Raw genomic sequence first — 21,869 nt, forward strand, 5'->3', positions numbered from 1 at the left:
AGGCAGTGGGGAAGCTATTAGTGTAGGCTGGCAGGGTAGTAAGGAGATTGCTACCGCAGGCTGAAGAAAGAACTGTGTTATGTGGTGACAGCACAAGCAGCATGTGCTAACTAGAAAACATACTTAACAAATATGACCTGACTAGAAGGTATCTAGAAAGAATGCTAGAAGAGCCAATTGACGTTTTTAATTTTACAAAGGTCTAAGGGATGTCTGCATTATTTTTTATGTAAGTTTTTCCTAATGGTAAAACCTTGGCAAAACTGTATGACAGCATTGTAACGAGGACACAAGACAGTGATACAGTCAAGGAGACTGTTTCTACGACAGTAAGTACTTGTGTTGCCCTTTAGCAGCAAGGCCACCAATCTGATCCTTTACTGCTAGTTTTGTAATTTAAACAGCATAACTTGTAACATATAGCTTTTGGGAACTGGCTTTTTACAACTCAGCATAATTCAGTAGAGATCTAAGGAGGCTATTGTACTATTTTTTATTGCTAATACTCTCCAATGGTATGGCTGCATCACCATTGTGTAATCATTTACTGAATGACAGCAGGGTTATCTGTACACTTTGGCTATTATTTATGGCATCATTTTCCATAATAAGACAAAAAATGGAAACAATTCAAACATCTATCAACTGAAGAATGAATAAATACAATGTGATATTAATGGAGAAATATATGGCAACAAAAAGAGATGAAATACATATGACAACAGGATGAATCTTGAAACATGGTAAGTGAAAGAATCACTTTTCTTGGACCACACATCTTACAAAATGTTCAGAACAGGCAAATCTGTAGACGCAGAACATAGATTAGTGGCTGCCAGTAGCTGGGAGAAAATGAGGAGTGGATGGTAACAAGATTTCTTTTTAGAGTGACAAAAATGTCCTAAAATGACTATGGTGATAACTGTACAACTATGTGAAAATATTAAAAACCATTGAATAGCATACTTTAAATGGGAAACTTATATATGTGATTTCATCTCCATAAAGCTGCTATTAAAAAAAAAAATCCTACCTGAGTTCCCTACCTTCTAAGTTTGGAGATGGAGACCATCTGTGTAGTCCCCACAACGGCAGAGTGCTCCATAAACAGGAAGTTGGATTGAATTATTTTACTATGTCATAACTCCTTCCAAATCAGCCTGGCTTATATTATATCTAGGCTAGAAAGGTTAAAAACAATCTTTTGAAAAGTTTTTAGTTTTTCCGAACATAAAATTCTTGGCAGTTTTAACAGCTTTCTCTAGAATAAGCAAAGAGATGGCTATACTTTCAAGCACCAGGCCTATTGTTTCACATTTAAACAATAATCAAAGATATGGCAAGTCTTCAAAGCAGCATATTTGGTTAAAAAAATAACAAGTACAGGTTACTGAGTTAATTTTTTTAACTGAAGTTATCATAAAATTGTGAAGGTTTTTAAAGTTCTCGAAAACAACTTAGACCCTGAATAAATTATGACAAGCCACACTTTCAAATTAACCACTGGTATTTTATTTAAGTTCTAAAAGACACAAACTATTTTCAATTGCTAGGCAAAATTTTATAGACCACTGACATGGAAATCAACAGATCTGGAAAATAGAACTAGACATAGATAAAAGTTGAGAAAAAACATAGACTACAGATGGCACCTTTTTATTTGGCAGGGGGCAGGGAGCAATATGAGGGTTGAACTCAGGGCCTCATGCTTGCTAGGCAGACACTCTACCACTTGAGCCACTCCATCAGCCATTTTTTTTTAAGTTGTTTAACTTATCCTTTATTTCCATTTGCTGAAATTGTAATTTGCTTATTCCTCTCTTGTCCCACTTTCTTCTCTCTTTCACCACTTTTTTGTTTTATGCTTTTTTCCTCCTTTACCTCTTTATCATCCCCCTCTCTCCCCATTGTTCCATCCCTTCCACATTAACCACTCACCAAATAATTTATTATGACAACCTTACACATCGCTCCCCATCCTTCCTATCCTCCTGCAATCCCTAACAAGAGCACTCTCCTCCAGAATGACTAAACTATTCCTTTAGACACATTAGGATCTTATTACCCCCTACCCTACACACCATACATCTTTTCTGCCCCTCAGCCCATCCCCCATGTTTCCTCTTCTATATCCATCAATTTTATTACTTTAGTATTAATCTCTATATAAATAACTGTTATGTTTCAATTCCTACTGTTTTTAGGCAATACTGCCAAGGAATTTGCATATTATGTAAATTACTGATTCACAATTGAATCCATGAATTTCTTATTGCTCAGTAAAACTCCAGTGGGGTGAGAGTGTGAGGGAGAGGACCAGGGGGGAGAATTGACCCTAAACAATGTATGCACATGTGAATAAATGAATAGTTAAAAAAAAAAGCCCAGGTCAGGGAACACAAATGTTACAAGAGCCCCGCTAACAAGTAAGCTAGACAGAGCATAGAAACTCAGTCATCTAGGAGAAAAGAGAGGATTAAAAGCTGAAATAACTGATCAACAACACACGAGCAAATCTTAAAGTAAAAAATGTATGGAAAAAAAGAAGTTAGGGGAACATATCCTGAAACCTTAACAGTCTGACAGTAGAGGATTTGGTGAATTGTGAAGGGCATGAATCCTTCATTGCTGAGGTCAGAAGAATGATAAGCATTTTTAAGGAGCTTAAAAAGGACAAATGAAAACAACTCAATAAATCTGAAGAGAACATGTATTTTCAATAAATAAGAAGATAAGAAACAACTTAGTGAACTCAAAGAGGATTTCAACAAACACCTAAACAAAACCTAGGAAAGTAAAAAGAAAAGAAATGAAGACAGTAAAAGATATGAAAGAAGAGATTAACAAAGACATAGAAAATTTCAAAGAAAAAGAGTAAACCAGAAAGCTCCTTAGGTCAAATAAAAAATATTGTTGCAAACTACTCCAGCAAAATGAAACAAGTGGAAAAGAAAATTTCAGTGCTCAAAGACAAAATAGATATTAAAGGAATAAGAATACAGAACAGAGATGCAAAAAGAATATGCAAGAACTGTGCAACTCCATCAAAAGCCCAAACCTGAAGCATGGGCATTACAGGAGGAGGAGAGGTATAAGCTAAAGGCACAGAAAATACATCAACAAAATAATAACAGAAAACTTACCAAAACTCAAGGAAGAGAACCCAATTCAGGTGTAGGAATTCTCTAGGACAACAAACAGACATGAACAAAATAGAACCATAGCACATTACAGTTATAATACTTAGCAGAAAGAATAAGTAAAAATATTGAAGGCTGGAAGAGAAAAAAATGAAATAGCATATAGCGATAAACCCAGGAAATTAACAGATTTTTTACAGAAACCTTAAAATCAAGAAGGGCATAGAGAGAGGTATTTCAAGCACTTAAAAAATACTATTTCAATCCTAGGATACCCTACCCAGCAAAACTATCACTGGAAATTGAAAGAAGAATAAAACCTTTCATGATAAACAGAAACTAAAACAACATATGAGTGCTAAACCAGCACTCCAGAAGATTCTCAAAGGAAACCTACACATTGAAAATGAAAATAAACATAATCATGAAAGGATGGGAATTACTACATCTCAAGAGAATAGCACAGAATTTATCCCACACACAAACTCTTACACATCAAAAATGACTAAATGAAAGGGATCATCATATCCCCCTCAATATTAACAATGAGTGTTAATGGCCTCAACTCCTTCATCAAAAGACATCAATTGGCAAATTGAGTTTAAAAGAAAGACCTAATGATTTGTTATTTACAAGAAATTCACCTTAGAGAGAGAAGCAAACATTGGATTAGGATGAAAGGGTAGGGAAAGATTTACCAAGCTAAAAGCCTCGAAAGTCAGGCAAGAGTAACTGCTCTTGCATCTGATAATATAGACTTCAAATCTAAATTCATCACAAGAGACAAAGAAGGTCATTTCATACTAATAAAAAGAGCAAAAAGACCACAAATAAGTGACCTCATATTACCTCTCAAATTATGGTGTATTGTATTTTTTATTTTTGTTTAGTTCAAAATGCTTTCTACTTTCTCATTTGATTTCTTTTTTTTTCCTTTTTATTATTCATATGTGCATACAAGGCTTGGTTCATTTCTCCCCCCTGCCCCCACCCCCTCCCTTACCACCCACTCCACCCCTCCCTCTCCCCACTCCCTCAATACCCAGCAGAAACTATTTTGCCCTTATTTCTAATTTTGTTGTAGAGAGAGTATAAGCAATAATAGGAAGGAACAAGGGTTTTTGCTGGTTGACATAAGGATAGCTATACAGGGCATTGACTCACATTGATTTCCTGTGCGTGGGTGTTACCTTCTAGGTTAATTCTTTTTGATCTAACCTTTTCTCTAGTACCTGTTCCCCTTTTCCTATTGGCCTCAGTTGCTTTAAGGTATCTGCTTTAGTTTCTCTGCGTTAAGGGCAACACATGCTAGCTAATTTTTTAGGTGTCTTACCTATCCTCACCCCTTCCTTGTGTGCTCTCGCTTTTATCATGTGCTCATAGTCCAATCCCCTTGTTGTGTTTGCCCTTGATCTAATGTCCACATATGAGGGAGAACATACAATTTTTGGTCTTTTGGGCTGACATTTTTGCATTTGTTATTTTTGAGATAAGGTCTTGTTTTATGCCCAGGCTGGCCTGGACTACAATTCTATTTGTGTATCTGGGTGATAGATGCCTGCCATTGCACCCAGCCATTGGTGGAGAAGGGGTCTCCTGAGCTTTAGCACAGGCTAGCCTCAAACTGCAATCCTCCTGATCTCAGTTTCCCAGGATTATAGGATTATAGGCTTGAGCCACTGTACCTGATCACAGATGGCACAAATGCCCAAATTGAGGAAGATTCAATTATCCTATGAAGCACTGGGATCTTATTACTGTAACGGCTATTGATTCTACACTGCTCTCTTAGAATATGTCAGATAAAAGAATCGCTTTTTACAGATGAGAGGAAACTATACTCAGAGGTGATTTTTGTAAAGGTATGATGCTCGAGTATCATATATTGGTATAAAAACATAACATTTATTAGTATTTTCACATCATTCTCAGATTGCCCCATGGTCAAATTTTACTCCTTCAATGGAATACAAGAAAGAAAACAGGCCCATTACACCATGTTTATGTTTGTATTTTATAAATATCATTGGCTGAGGGAAATAAGGCTATAAAGACTAAAATTCTAATTATTCTGAATGGTCTTAATTCAGAATGGTCTTAATTGATGGAATTAATGGTCTATCAATTTAGTATGCACAGAGTAGATGCGAGTGAGATAGCTGTAGAATGGTGGTTTGACCTGACTATTAAAGAAACACATTTTAAGTAACTAAGTTATTCAAGATTAACATTTTACCAATATGTCAAGGTCTACTTTTTTACTTTAAAGCAAAAATTAACTAGAGAATGACTAATCCGAATTCTGCTTCTCCAGATCAGGTAACTAATGAAGAGGTTTTATTAGAGATGTGCCCAAGATCACACATCAAGTGCCCTCAGGGTTGATGCCTCTCTCCACTACATCATATTGCTTTCTCAGGGTCCTTCATCTTATGTATTGCTTTTCCACTTGTAGTTAGCAAAGGATGTGAGTAAGATTCATGTGGTAAGCAGTATTAGGAAATGGGCAGACTATGAAGCTTAATAAAGCAAGCAATGATAAACGGCATCATAAAATATCATGAACACTCTACACAATTCTGAGTTCTAAACAAAAAGAAGACCATGTGGGTACTCATCAGTATTTTGGAAGTTATAATTATTAATCTGACAGACAACGCTATGTATTATTTAGTGGCTACAACAAAATGATATTGATTGTGCCCTGGGTAATAATAAATTGTGTTTAAGTTTCACCTTTTATCTCTAAAGCTAACTGAGCATCATTTTGAAAGAGTCTGATCCTTAGTCTAAAATCTAACTTAAAGTGTGTGTGGGGGAGGGAGGAGAAAAGCACAACAATAGCAAAATAAACTAGTGATAATAACAACAACCTGCTGGCTACTAAGTGTCCTGCACTTTATGGAAGTTGACAATGGCTAAGCATTCACTTAAGATAAAACTGTCAATTGGTAGGCACACCAATTGACTAAAACTAAACTAAAAAAGTTTTGTTTTGTTTTTAAATTTTGTTTTATAAGTAACAATGATAATTAAGACAAATTATTATAGCAAACACACACACAAAAAAGTCTCCCTGTGATTGTATAACTGGAACAAAGTAGTTAGATGCAACCCTAAACCTAATGTACATTGCTCGAATATAAGCACAGGGCAGTAAGTACAACATAATCATTCATCAAAGTGATCCAAGGCAAAAGGTATTCCCCACTGGACAATATCAAAGATAAATCGAATCTCTTTTTTCAATGAAATACCAATAGTTGATGAAGGATATTTTATTGATCTGTACTACCTATTACAAGGAAGAATGAACTGAAGAGACTTTTGTACTTGAAGAGTAGGGGGAGGGAAAAATAGGGGGTAGGAAGAGAAGCAGTTACTTGCTTAGATGCTGGTAGGTAACAACATAACATTGGTAACCTCAAAATAACCTTTATCACCACTAGGTGGTATTTAGCAATTATAAGGCCATGCAAAGGGGTAGAATTACAAACGTGAAAGTTCAGAGGAAGTACATCTTCACAAAGTTCATACCTAGTAAATGTCTACTATGTTAGTTGGGACTGTTCTCAATATAAATGCACTGGAAAAGGCTGGGAGTAGTAAATGTCTACTATGTTAGTTGGGACTGTTCTCAATATAAATGCACTGGAAAAGGCTGGGTGTGTAGATCAGTGGTAGAGCATTTGCCCAGCATATACAAGGCCCTGGTTTGATTCCCTGCAGTGCAGAAAAACAAATCATTGGGAAAAGTAAGTAATGAACTAAGTGTCTCTGTATGATTCATATTATACCTAAAATATAGACATAAACTGTATACATAATATAAATATGCAGCATATAAATCACATGCAAACATGTATTAAAATATATTTAGAACTCCATAAAATACTGAGGAAAATAATCAACCGAAGAAAGGCAATGTCTCAAGTACCCTGCAGGATGCAAAAACAAATGGTTCCTATGATGAACATTCTATATATTTGTCCATAGTCATCATTTGTCTTCAACATGGAGTGTTTGGAAATGGTTAAGAACAAAAATAAAAGGAGGATTTTTTTTTCCCCCTAAGAGAAAGTTGACAAAGACCAGTGGATTGCTACTTGGACATTCAGTTCTGTTATCTTAGTTTCCATTATTGAGTCCCCTGGGATCCATGAAATTTTAAAAACTGAGATCTAGGAAACTATCCAGACACTTGACAGCTCATGATAAACGAGAGGTTTACAAAAAGTGGAATTACTAGAGATTATGAAATTTAATGAAAGATTCATTGCTCTTAGTTTCTAGAGATATCTTAAATCTTTGGCTCATTACCATTTGGTAGCCCACCTGGGCCCTCTCCTCCCCCGCCAAAAAAAACTCAGACCAGACCAGAAACCAAACAAAAAACTTAACCTCCCCTGTATCAACTCCCACAAACCTCATGTCTTTTTAATTATTTTAATTTTTAAATATTTGTACAGAACTGAGTTTTAAAAATCAAGAAGTCCCTGCTTCTTCTTGACAATCATTTTTGAAGTCAAATTCACTGTTACCTATTACTACAATACCAACTCTCAGTCAATTTGTTTCCCAAGTATATAATATTGGGACACAAATAATACAGAAAATTTAATTTCCCCAAATTCCAGTCTTACATCTGTCAATTTCTTAAGCTGAGATTGATTTTTAACTGAGGAAGTTCTATTTCCTCAATCTGAAGAAATGCAAACAATTCTACAAAGCACATTATTAAAAATGAGTTGAGTTTGTAAAGAGAAAACATTTACCCAAAAGGCTAGTCTATAAAACTGATCTATTACTACAGACTACTTGTATGTTTCATTCCTAAAGTAGTCATTGTGATCAGTGGGGATGGGGAGGGCTGGAAAGGTACCAAAAGTGAGACAAAGTGCCTTATTTTTAAAAGTGGAGGGGGGAAAAAAGAAAAAAAAAAGAGGAACAGAGGGTGTGACTAATCCAAGACTTTGTTCTATTCTTTCAGGTATTTCAACTAAAGACTTTCGTTTTCACTACTATAACATAAAATACAGCTGTAAAAGTTAATCCCTAACCTGTAGGTAGTAACTCAACATTCAGTTCCTACAAAGAAGTGTGATTTGAAGGAGGCATTTCTGCCTTATATTTTGGCTGGTAAGGTTTCAAGATAACTGTAACTAGATCTGTTTTCTTTTTGGAAATCCTAACATTGAGCCATAAAAATGCAGCTTACTAAAGCACAAGAAATGGAACCTGAAAATTACTTTCACAAACACTTCTTTGTTATAACCCCTCACTTTGTAAATCTGATAATAATTTTAAGTGGAAGTCCACAGAAAGAGATGCTAATTAATCTCAGAAATATCTCACAAAATAGCTTTTTTTTTAGAAATAACTTTTTTTCAAAGGAATCATCCTTTAGATCTAAAGTTTTACATAGTGTACAGACAGTCCCCAACTTACAATTTTTAAAATTTATGATGGTGTGAAAGCAGTACACAATCAGTAGAAACAGTACTTTGAATTTTGAGCTTTTTTCAGGTAATCATTATGTCAGTGGGATATTATCATTATTAATATTTAGAGGTAGTAGGGTTTGAATTCAGGACCTCACACTTGCTAGGCAGGTGCACTGCTACTTGAGCCACTCCACCAGCCCAAGGAATATTATCTTTTGATGCTGGACAGGGCAGTGATTTATGACATCCAGTCAGCCATGCAATTATGAACACAACCAAAACTGTGCAATGTACTATGTTGCTAAGCTATGACATTTGGTAGGTTAGACATGTTAACTGCATTTTCAACTTATGACGATTTATCAGAAAGCAACCCTGATAAAAGTTAAGGAGCATCTATACTGAGTAGGGTTGAAGTGTTGCCTGCCCCCCCATTCATGTCTCCAGAACTGCAGAACATGACCTTATTTGAATAGGGCATTTGCGAATCAAATTAAGATGATGCTATACTGGATTAGGGTAGACTCTAAATCCAGTAACTAATGTCTATAAGAGGAAGGTGAAAGAAATGTGGACACAGAGGAGACACATGCAGAAAAAGGCTCATGAGGCACTAGTATAGCTGCAGGAATTCCAAGGACTTGTGCAACTTCTAGAAGCTAGGAGAGAGGCATGGTACAGATTTTCCCCAGAACTCCCAGAAGGAACCAGTCTGCTGACACCATGATTTTGTACTTCTAGAGCTGTAAGAGAATTTCTGTTCTTTTCAGCTACACGGTTTTGTGGTACTGAGCTATGAGGTAGAGACTGTTAGGCAGGGCAGGGACAGGGAGTTCTCAACAGAAATTTACCAAGGACATAGAGAAGCGATAAGCAGGACTTGGGGAGTCTTGAAACCACTTGCCTAGGCCTTGAAACTGTCATGGCACACGAACAACACATGATCTATACCCTGACAGGGTGCTTGATTTGTGTGCCAGACCCCAGAGGTAATTGGGAGAAGAAAGAGGGACATACACAGTGTCCCTGTGATGCCCATGGGCTGGTGCAGACATGCATCCTATGAATGGCCCAATCACATGGTCAGCTCTACTTCAACCAGGAAATAAGTACCTTTATAAAACCCCTAGACAAAGGAACTTCGAGAAGTTCACCTTTCTGAGACCCCTCCCATGGGGGAGTATCTCTGCTCTTTTCCTCTCTGCTTAATAAACTCTGCTCCCCATTATCCATGACTTTTATTCTTCAATTTCACAAGACAAAGTTCCCGGCAATCACCATTGCACACAGACTCCCACATCAGTACTTCGATGTGGCAGCCCTAGAAAACTATACTGTTCCAACAGAATTTTTGTCTTAATATGTATTGCAGGAAACATTTTACCATCGTAATAATGTAGATAGATAGCACACTTTTGCAGAATCAAAGTCAACTCTTTAGAAATAACAAACATCAAACAGTAACCCAAACAAAGCATTTGAAATCGGACAATGCCAAATATGTATTTTCCACAATGGCATGGCCTTTGCCAATGACAATGTTAGGCTGCCTATCAATGTTTTCAAGGAAATCTGAGGCAAGAAAATATGAGTGTTCTTATCACATCAGATTCTGAACAGAAAATTCTTTGTAAAACCCTGTCAAGATTCACAATCACAAATTAAACTGCAATTGGCTCTACTGCTTTCATGATAGCTGAAAGTTATCAAATCGTAAGATATTAGTTTGATGGAATGAATGTCTTTTTACCTAAGCAGGGGTGAATTTAAAATGTCACTTGCTCAGGTTACTTAGTTTCTTGTCATGAGTACATAATGTTGCCTCTCTGCCCCTTCCTTTACATTAGGGATCAGTTTAGCATCACACCAGGCTCTGGGCCCCTGAGGTTATAAGAAACCCTAAGAAACTGGCTTAGCAGCTCAGCATTAAGTCAGTCTTGCTGTTGGTTCCCACTCTGATGCTTGGCTGTCATTTTGTTTATTAAGAAACAGATAAAAGCGTTGCTGAATTATTAATCCTGCACCCCTTTACTCACACTTAGTCAGCCTAAATCCCTTTCTTGTTTCTCTATAAGATAACTCCAAACATTCTCACAACTGAAGTTCTATGTATGAATCCTATATTTGACATGGTCTCTATCTTTTCCATGGAAATCTGAAACCACAGAAAAGATGAGTGTTCTAATCTATCCAGATTCTGAACAGAAATTTCTTTGCATTGTAATAAATGTTTTACATGGTAAGAAGGGGAAATGATCACTAAAGCATCCGCTACTATTGCTTAACACCATGTTACAGATTAACATGTTTTAACTCACTTAACCCTCATAACAGCCCTAAAAAGTGGATGCTATTATCTCAATTAACAGATGAACAAACAAGCTGAGAAGTTACTTGCCCAAGGTCACTCTAAGAATTGTGTATGGAGCTGAAATGCAAATTCAAGTAGACTGGCTCTAGAGTCTGAGTTCTTTGTCAGTATACTGTGATGTAACTCTAACCTCTTCACCCCACCCCTACTGGGGTTTCCAAATTTTGAGTCATTTCAAACTTAAACTTGTTAAGATCCTTTGGTAAATCTTTCCAACTCTTTCCCCACCCCAGCTTCAAATCTAAATTCTTACCTCCAATGTGATCTCTTATAAAAAATATATATCTTCCTAAAATGAAATTCACTTGAACATAAAAGAACAAAGCCTAGGATATGATACTCGGGAATCTATCAAATCAAAATAAATTTAAAAAAGATCTCCTGGTCATTCACCAAATTCAATCATCCACAAAGTGCAATCTAAGCAAGAATGGTAAATTATGAGCTTTAAAAAAGGGAAATGGATCTTGCTGGCATCTAAAATATATATGCCTCATGTTTCATCCAGAATATTAAAGAGATCTTGGTTCTGTTCTGATAAAGAATACAGAATTTGGCTTTGAAAAGTAGAGCCCAGTTGACATGAATAAGAACTTTGAAGCATGTGCATACGTTTTGGTGTTTCATGACACCTAGTTAATTCATATAAGAGAAAAAGGACAGAGATTCTTTCCTGACATGAAGAGATAGTAAGGCGGCTTGAGTCAAGTGAGAAGATACAGAGACAATAACCTACATTTTCAACCACTATCTGGAAACTCAATAAAAAGTAAGAAAACCTGAAAGATCTAAAAAGTCTAATATCAAATTCAGGGGAAAAGAGAAAGCATTAAACTAATTCATTAAATTTATGGAAGAAGGTTAAAAACCAGAAATGTGATTTAAAACAGATAAAGAATGTAACGTTTATACCTTCAAAGTATAATAAGAAAAACATTAATTTATGAGCACAAATAATTCTTCTAAGAAATGCCGTCTTCACAGGTATTATCTAATTAGAACGAAAAGAGAAATAGCATTCTTGGAATTCAAAAGGATTTGACAAATTAAGTTTTGTTCTCGCTTATTTTTCCATATGAAGAAACAAGTTCTAAGAGACGCTGTAACTTGCCCAATCCCTCAATTTATCTTACTCAATACTTTTCACAATATCTACATGCACAGAATGTAGAATTCAGAATACACCATCTGTTAATTTAAGATATGAACCACATTTTTAAAAAGTCTCCTTTAATTAAAGATTTTGGTAACTCATTTTAGAAACTATTGTACAGTAAATAAAATGTTAACTTCTTTGAAAACAAAAGCACTTAATAGCTCAAGTTCCAATGTCTTGATTTTAAGGGTTTCGTAAGCATGTATTCAAAGTTAACACAAGAACAGATGGGGTGGGGGGGTTATTTTCATAGGAATTTAAAGCAATTTATAATATTTTTAAATAAGAAGAATGGTTTTCTTTCAAGCTTTCAAGGTAATTCACTAAATTTTATGACTCAGCTTTTTGTGCCCACTCACACAAGCCTGAAGGGTCCACTTAAATTGCTTGCTATATTTTAAATTCAGGCTGAAGTAGGATTCTTGTGTTTCTGAGGCTCACAAAGACTAGACTCACAGCTTAGTTCTACACTGTCTATTTAGCTGGACTTAAAAGCCTACATCAAGTACGTTATTGTCAAATAAAGAGCTATCTTCATGGAGCTTAGTAACTTCAGTTGCTCTCTAGAGTTGGGCAAATATTTTGTATCTACTTAATCTCTATTGTCAAGGAATGGTTCTATAGCCTTGTAAAGGGCTGAAAGTTTTATTTTAAACATCTAAAAGGTAACAGGAGTACTACACCCTTGGTAGCAACTGAGAACAGAACCAGGAAACCACCACTATAAATTTCCAAAACACCTTTTTCTAGTTCCTGGGGGGAGGGGGAGAAAAAGAAAGCATCCTGGAGTTCTATCTTTAAAAATGACTTAGGTATCAGCCTGGTTTTTATGTTTTGTTTTGTTTTGAAACACAGGCCCTGAAAAAAGGACAGAAAAACCTTCAAACGTCAATCCCTGCTAGGTTCAGAAGGAAATGGTTCTTCCAAGCAAAAGCCACTTCTTGTTGTTGTTATTTCTTACACCTGTGGACTGTTTTCCCTTCTCATCTCCATCCATCCAAATATGAGTCTACACTTTGGGGTCTTATTCAAAAGCCAACTCCTTTCATAAAGACTTCCTCAGCCTTCCCTGACAGGAGGTGACTCAACTTACTAGCACATCCATATACGGAAAAAAACAAATGCCAGGCATGGCAATATACACCTATAATCTCAGTTACCTGAGAAACAGAGATAGGGAGGATGGAGGTTCAGGGCCAGCCCAGACCAAAAAAAAAAAAAAAAATTAGACCCCCATCTCAATCAATAAATCAGGTGTGGTAGTATACACCTGTGATCCCAACTACAAGGGCAGCCTTAGATAGGAGGATAGCAGTCTAAAGCTGACCTGACCAAAAACACAAGACCTAAAGCAAAAAGGGCCAGAAGGACTGGGGTTGTGGTTAAGTGGTAGAGTGCCTGCCTTGCAAGTGCACAGTCCTGAGTTCAAACTTCAGTACCACTAAAAGTGAAATTTGCCTCCCCATCCCATCTCAATGATTCTAAAACACTTTGTCATAAATTGGTTTTGACTTTAAATCACTTGAGTATGTCTGTCTTCTCTCAGAAACCGAGTTGCCATCTTTCTCTTTTCTTTACTGTTCACTTAACAGTTACTCAGAAGAACCACTGACTCCTAAAATCCCACTCTCTACTTGTCTTATAAACCAGTAAGAATTGGACCTTCTATGGTTTGATCAAACTGACCAGGCACACAGGTGGTTGAAGTAATGAATATTATGACCTATATTTGAAATGCCTTAATCAGACTGAAGTCATTAGAGAAAAACTGTGAAGAAATAAAAAAGGTTACTTAAAAAAATATCTATACTTACTGCCATGTTCTGAGACCAGATCAAATAATGCTACAAAATGTAATTTTTCAAAAATCAAAACCCAAAAATAACTGCTGATCTAGTCAGGAAATATTAATTCAGCCATTAGGGAAAGAATATAAAGAAATATAAGATACAGGTCTGGTTCCTTCCCTTAAGGACTTTCTTCTAGTTTAATCAGGAGAGAAATAAAACATATATACAATGCATATGAAAAAGGTAACTGACAATAAAAACCAGTTTATGACAGCTGCCAAAAGACAGACAGACACACAAGATATCCAATATTTGAGGGTTGCTAAAGATTTTTGGATTAAGATATTAAAGGATGATTTCAATGAAGAGGTAAAGATCTGAATTTCTTCACACATAAAATGCAGAGGTTTGAGCAGATGACCTCTATGTTCTTTTCTAGCTCTGAAATTTTGTAACTTTACCAAATTATAGCAGCAACTAGATACTAGCTGACCACCCATTTACATGAACTTTACTTCTTTCTGTTATGAAAATAGATCTTTAAAAAAGTTGTCAATCCCCAAATAAGTAGTATCACCAAACATATTTTTAAATATAAATATCCCCAAACTGAATATGATAGCTTATAAGAGGGTTTGGTATTTCAAAGGGAAACTTGAGTTTAAGACCTTTTTCTTTTCCTTTATACCAGTTTCACAGTGTGGCTCTCAAAACTCAAAGTAGCCTTTTAAATGAACATTTTACATACCAAAAGATATGTCTGAAGTAATTTATTCTTTTTTTTTTCTTTTAGTCATATGTGCATATAATGATATGTTTGGGTCATTTCCCCCCCTCCAACCGCTCCCTCCCTTACCCCCCCTTACCCCTCGTTACCCGGCAGAAACTATTTTGTCCTTATCTCTGATTTTGTTGAAGAGAGAGTATAAGCAGTAATAGGAAGGAACAAGGGTTTTTACTAGTTGAGAAGTAATTTATTCTTGTCTCTGAATGCACAGGAAGTGAGCGAGTAGAGTGAGCTTGCAAAAGTCCATCTCCATTTTTCAAGCACTTTTTTCTTCTCTGTTCATTTTTACTATCATGGCTTTTATGTTTAGCAGCTACTGATGGTCCAATGTATCCTGAAGCCTAGCCAAAGACTTTTTTTATAGTAATACTCAAAACAAAGCAAATATTGGCTTAGTTATGACACTTGTTGCTCTAAAATGTTAATGGTCTATTGTTCACTGTGGTTGTCTCAACAAGATAGTACACTGAAAATCAGCATTTCCTGATAGGAAGTGAATTCCCACTGTGTGTCACAGGATCCTAGCCAGACACCAGCAATTCCTTCTGGGAATGCATAGCTGACCAGAATGATGAGAATTCATTTATTCACTCTCTCTCTCTCTCTCTCTCTCTCTCTCTCACACACACACACACACGTTTAAAATGGCTTTCTTCTTCAGCTCAATCTATAATCTATTTGCCTGATTTTGCTATCATGGGAATGTGTTCCTAAATTGGCTTCAAATGTTTTAGACAAAGTTTGTTCAACATCCTGTAGACTGCAGCATCCTGTATATTCCTAACCATGGAGAACTTCCTTAGTCATCAGTGCCACAATGGACGGGGTAATTGGACAAAGAATCTATCAGGATGTGTTATCAGAACATTCTGAGACCACATTCAAGCTTAGTTTCAAAAAGTAATTTTAAAGGCATCATATATGAAGCACAATAATTCCATCAGGCTTTCATATCTCATATACATTTTGGTAGGGAAAAAACTGAGGCTCAATTAATTAGTTCAAGTACCACGACATTGTTTATTTCATTTAGAATTCAAGTAGTAAGAAGCAATCACCAGCACATCCATATACAGAAGAGTGTGTCCCACAGTGATTGATATCTGCCTTAATGAGACATTAAGAATCCCTTTTTAAACACTGAAAATAACCCTAGTATTGTAAAATAACACCAAAATACACTGTCTTCCTATATTTTCATAGATTCAAATTTATAGAACTTTTTTTTTTTTTTTTTGCTAAGTTCCACTCACCAATGGATATTAGAAAATTTCAACAAGAAAGAAATACAAACAGCCGTCATTCTAGGAGATTCCAGTGGTTATCTCAGTCGCCTGAGTCCTCTCACCATTTAATGCAGTGTTTGGTTTCTAGAACTTCAATACATTTTGCTAAACAGAACTATGTCAATTTACATGAAAATTAACATGGAATACAAGTAACTATTTAGCATTCCATGGAGAAACAGATAATCTCGAGTTTTAGAAAAGTGTACTTATTTAAGGTATATCAAGCATTCTAACAAGAAGCTATGGTAACCAGCACACAAACACATACTCCCTTACCTCCAGGCCAAAAAAAAATGCCTTTTTATCTTCCAGTTGCAATTACAGAATTCAAATGATGAAGTTCTTATATTACAACTATTAGAGCTGTTGTCATTTGAGAATATGAGATTAAAATTGTGAAACAGGCAATACTATATATCCTGTGTATGATGCAGCAAAAATTCCTTCTTTTGTTACTTTATAACTTTGCTGTGTAACTTTATAACTTTGCTGGTAGGGTAACAGTACACAGTTCACCTCAAAGGCTGCTTCCTCAGCACCAAGTCAGAAACCCTTAGTTATGTCAAGTCATGTCAATTTCAGCATCTAAGGAAGCAAGGAGCTGGAATACAGGGCTACAATCTGAAAACATTTAAAACAAAAAAGCTGAAGCCCCAAGGATTAGCTCTAAATTGCTAGACTCATTGAAAATTATAAGGATTCATTTTAAATGCTAACATCACCTCACACTATTTTCCCTCAAGTATTTAAGCTTGATCAAAGGACTTGCTTTTACTTCTAGAATGGAATTTATACTCTTAAAAATGATTTTTAAATAAAAAGATAATTTCTATAAAATAGAAATTATCTACTTTGCTTCTCTTCTTTACATTCTTAAACTTTCAAATAGTTAGACCACGTGGCAAGTCAAATAAATTATAGACCACATACTATATATAAAAGTTTTCAATATGAAAACAAAAATTTCATATAATTTGGGTTATATAGCTTAAATCAATATTCCAACAAAAATACTATATAAATATTCAGTTGGAAGAGCATTAAAATTCATCTGTCCCAACTTCTCATTTTATAGATGGTAAAACTGAGGATCAAGGTGACCTGCTACCTGCTCACACAGTCCCATAATCTCACACTCAAGTTACCTGACTTTGAATCCAATATTTTTTTCACTACTGTGCTGAGGAATTACTCCCTTCCAGGTCAGTTCTTACCAATTAATAAGTGCCTGGGATAGTGGGGCCTACCTGTAGGATACCTCATCAGATGAAGACAAGTGGGTGAGGGTTTTCTCCATTTTCGCACAGCATTATCTTTTGCTATAGCCCCCTTGGTTCCATCCCAAAATGAAGATAGAAGAAAATACTGAGAGCAAAATATACCTGACAGAGAGGGCATGAGAATCAACTTCAAAATATCCAGCTATCCATCAAGAGAGCAATGTATCTATGCATACACTGAAGTACTATACAGTACTAAACATTCCCTTAAAAAGATAGGGATAGAGCTTCTGGATAAAATGGTGGATTAGAAGGTTCCTCTGTGTGGCTCCGTAAATGAGAAGAGTCAGGGTAACAAAGTACAGCCATCTGATACTTGACCAAGTACCTAAAACATACTTTTCAGAAAAGACAGCCTCTTCAACAAATGTTGCTGGGAAAACTGGGTATGTGTATGTAGAAGACTGAAACCAGACCCCTGTTTCTCACCCTATACAAAATCAATTCAAAATGGATCAAAGACCTTAATAAAATATAAATTAGATGGGAAAATCTGAAACTAGTAGATAAAACATAGAGGAAACAGGCATAGGCAAAGACTTTCTGAATAGTAATCCAATGGCACAGGAGTAATAGAAAGAACCGGCAAATGCGATTATATCAAATTAAAAAGTTTCTGTACAGCAAAAGAAACAATCACTAGCATAAAGGGACAGCCTACATAATGGGAGAAAATCTCTCCCAGCCATTCATCTAACAGGGAATTAACATCCAGAATACATAAAGAACACAAAATATTAAACTCCAAAAGAACAAATAATCCAATCAATATATGGTCAAATGAACTGAACAGACAATTCAAGAAGTACAAATGGCCAATAAATATATGAAAAAAGTATCCAACATCCTTAGTCATGAGGGAAATGCAAATCAAAACTACACTGAGATTCATCTCACCCTAGTCACAATGGCTATCATTGGGAAAGTAAGCAACAGAGCTGGGTGTGATGGTGCATACCCAGGAGGCAGAGGTAGAAGGAGTATACCACTCCTGGGTATGTAGCGAAAGGAGTCAAAGTCAACATTCAGAAGACTTAGACATGCACACCCACGTTTATTACAACACTGCTCTCAGCAGACAAGTCATGGAAATCAGGCTAGCAGCACATCAAGAGATAAATGAATGAAGAAAATTTACTATATATACAATGGACTATTTTTCAGTCATAAAGAACAAAATTATATCATGCATAGGGAACTAGATTGAAATTAAATGAAATAAGCCAGACACAGAAAGAAAATATCACAAAATGTTTTCTCTTATAGCAGAATCTAGATTTTTTAAATTGTTCATTTATTCACATGTGCATACATTGTTTGGGTCATCTCTCCACCTTGCCCCCCTCCCCCACTCTCCCCCCCCCCTCAGTTCCACAGGTCCCGTTCTGCCCTTATCACTGATTTTGTTGAAGAAAAGACACAAGCACAATAAGGAAGACAAAGTGTTTTTGCTAGTTGAGTTAAGGATAGCTATACAGAGAGATTCCTAACATGTGACCCTTCACATGTTAACACATGTGTACCCATGTGTTACAACCCATGTTGATTCAACTCTAACTGATTTTTACATTAGTTCCTGATCCCCTGCTCATGATAACCTGTCATTTTAAGGTTTCTGTGTTAGTTCCTCTAGAGTGGGGACAAACATTTTCATGTTTTGGGTTTTCTACCTATTCCTGTATCTCCCGTATGTGCTCTCCCCTTGTCTTGTGATCCAAGTCCAACCACATTGCTGCATTTGCCCTAGATCTAAAGTCCGCATATGAGGAAGAACATATGATTTTTGGTCTTCTGAGTCTGGCTGACCTCGCTCAGAATGATGTTCTCCAGTTCTATCCACTTACCTGAAAATGATAAGATTTCATTTTTCTTTATGGCTGAGGATAGCAAGTAGACAGGGGACTGTGTTTGGGACGATGAAGGGGATCAGTCAGGGTGGAGGAGAAGGGAGGAGACAGAAAGAGTAATGGGTGGGGTGAATATGATCAAAGTATATTATATAAATGCATGATCATGTAATAATGAAACCCATTATTTTCATTGTAACTGTTAGTAAAAGAGAATGAGCTAAACACTAAATGATACATATAGCTTAATTTTATAATGGCTTTTCAAAAAAAGATATCCAAGTACACCTACATACATATATAAATACATACATATTCATATTCATAGAAATTTGCCAGGAAAATGAGAAGAAAATTCCCTTTAAGGGAGTAAGGATGAGGGGATTAGGGTGGGAAAGAGACATTTTGTCAGATATCCTTCTATATTATTTCATCTTTTATCATATGCATTTTATTTTTTACATACTACATTAAAGCAGAGAAAGAAACTTCTGTAGGACCCTGGGAAGGAAAGACCTCTTTCTGGTAAGGAAGATGAAGAAGGGGTTTACCAATAGTACACTGACGCTATCTAATCTACATGACACATCGCATCTAACTCTCTAGAAAACACTTTCCAACACTTGCCATGTCAGGGTACATGTGTTAGTTTTCACGAATAGGGTATGCATATATAAAATTTGAATAGTATGCTGGAACAGAGGGATTGTGGAGCAGTTTTATAGGGCCTGGCAAAAATATTCACTACAGCCAGCATCAGGGACTCAGCTACTGTAAGGAGGTAGAGATCAGAAGGGTCACAACTTGCCAGCCCAGGTAAGTAGTTCTCGAGACCCTATCTTGAAAATATCTAACACAAAAAAGGGCTGGCAGAGTGGCTCAAGTAGTAGAGCAAGTGTGAGGCCTTAAATTCAAACACCAGCACCGCCAAAAAAAAAAAAAAATTCACTCCATTTTCTTTATACTATGTAGTTATTACAAGAAATTATTTTTATTTATTTTAGTGTTTTAGAGTAATAATTATTCTAGAGATTATGTATTAACTCATGATTTGTATAAAAGTTCCAAATTAAAATCAATTTTTAGAAAAATCATCTAATTTCAGTATTTAACAGCAAAGTGGCTGGCAAATTTGCTCTGACACAACAGTGAAGACTAAATCTAACTCTATGCTCCCAGAGCTCAAAGGGATGGCAGAGGTCATGTAGCTCAGTAGCCTGAAACCAACGTCTTTTGAAATGAATCTGAAAATAGTTTTTTTCTTTTTAGTAGTGATGTTGTTTTGGAGGTACTGATGTTTGAACTCATGGGTTCATACTTCCTACACAGGTGCTCTACCATTTGAGCCACACCCTGAGCCCAAGTTATTTTTCTAAATGGTCTTGTGTTTTGCCTGAGCCAGCCAACCAGGACCATGATCCTTCTATTTGTATCCCTATGTAGCTGGGATGACAGATACACATCACTGTGCCCTGTTTTTATTGGTTGAGAAGAAGTCTTGCTAACTTTTTACTGGGATTGGCTTTGAACCTCAATCCTCCCCATATCCATCTCCTGCATAGCTGGGATTACAGTTGTGTGCCACCATGTGCAATTGTTTTCTGTACTGTAACAGAATTTATTTCTGAGACTAAGTGGTATATGTGTGTATTGGGCCTTGATGCAAAATATATTTTTAAAAAGTTTGAGCCACATACCCAAAACTATACAACTAAAAGTGACTTCAGGAGGGTGAACATCTACTGTTGTGAAAGGCTGGCCTCCTTTCAATCTAGAAATTCATTTTCTTGGTGAGGGAATGATATATAGCCACTTAAACTTCTCCAATATTTAAAAAATAAATTTCCAAAATTCCCAAAAGACACAACTTATTTAAAGAAAAACTAGTTTTCATATCATTTATAAAAATGACTGAGTTAACAGCTAAACTTATTTCCTCAATTCTAATACATTGCTTTTAAGGTTTTTGAAATAAGCATGTGTCTTTACAAGAGATTTAGGGATCTAAGTTGGAAAAGATCTTGGAGAGCTAACCCAAATTCCTAATTTTATAGGTGAAGAAACTAATGCCCAAAGAAGTGACTCAGTCTCTTGATTCCTTAGGCTAGTGATTTCTTCTGTAATAATAGACTTTTACTTTATTCTTACTTCCTTGTGAAGTTAGAAGACAGCTAAATACAATTACAACCAAGTTACAAAGAGGAAGCAGAGCAAGGAGATGTCATGAAGTCTGAGACCAAAAAGGATAACACATTATAGAAATCTGCCATTTTCAACATTCAACTTTGATTATAAGTGAACTTACTTGCACTTAATGGGTGTGTCTACCCCTTTAAAACAGTGGACAATGAACACACCACACAGGGAGCCAAAACTCAGTACAAATATCACAAAGCATAGCCATCTCTCAGCATGTTCACTTCCATCAGTGTATAATTGAACACTTCATAGGCATTTAAAACTCAGGTACAAACAGAATCTCAATACGGGGGTGGAGGGTCATGCTCCACTGTAAAGAAAAAAAGTTGTTGAACACGGACCTCATAGTTCAACTTACCATTCACGTCACAAACTCTAGAGAACACAGAGGCACGGAACTGCAGAATTTGCCAAGGCATGGAACAGAACTTTGGGCTGCAGCCTGCCCCAACTCTTCTGACAAATAACCAACAGCAACAGGACAAAGCATCATTATGACAGAAATAAAGGCTCTTTAGATGCTGCCTATTTTTTTTAATTCAATGAACCCACTCTTACACACAAAG

The 21,869-nt window shown here is 36.1% G+C and overlaps 1 protein-coding gene across 9 annotated transcripts in view; it reads right to left on the bottom strand.

The window, feature by feature from the left end:
- Add3 (adducin 3) overlaps positions 1 to 21,869 on the bottom strand; it is a 138,816-nt gene that overhangs the window by 43,667 nt on the left and 73,280 nt on the right. Inside the window, exon 1 of one of the 9 annotated variants that reach the window (XM_074078338.1) lies at positions 16,254 to 16,408. The exons of the other annotated variants lie outside the window; for them this stretch is intronic. The gene's annotated coding sequence lies outside the window, so the exon portion shown is untranslated. Of the gene's footprint in view, positions 1 to 16,253; positions 16,409 to 21,869 lie in introns of those variants that run through there. 9 annotated transcript variants of the gene reach the window in all.

The sequence above is a fragment of the Castor canadensis genome, chromosome 7, assembly GCF_047511655.1.
Source record: "Castor canadensis chromosome 7, mCasCan1.hap1v2, whole genome shotgun sequence".
NCBI classification, from domain to species: Eukaryota; Metazoa; Chordata; class Mammalia; order Rodentia; family Castoridae; genus Castor; species Castor canadensis.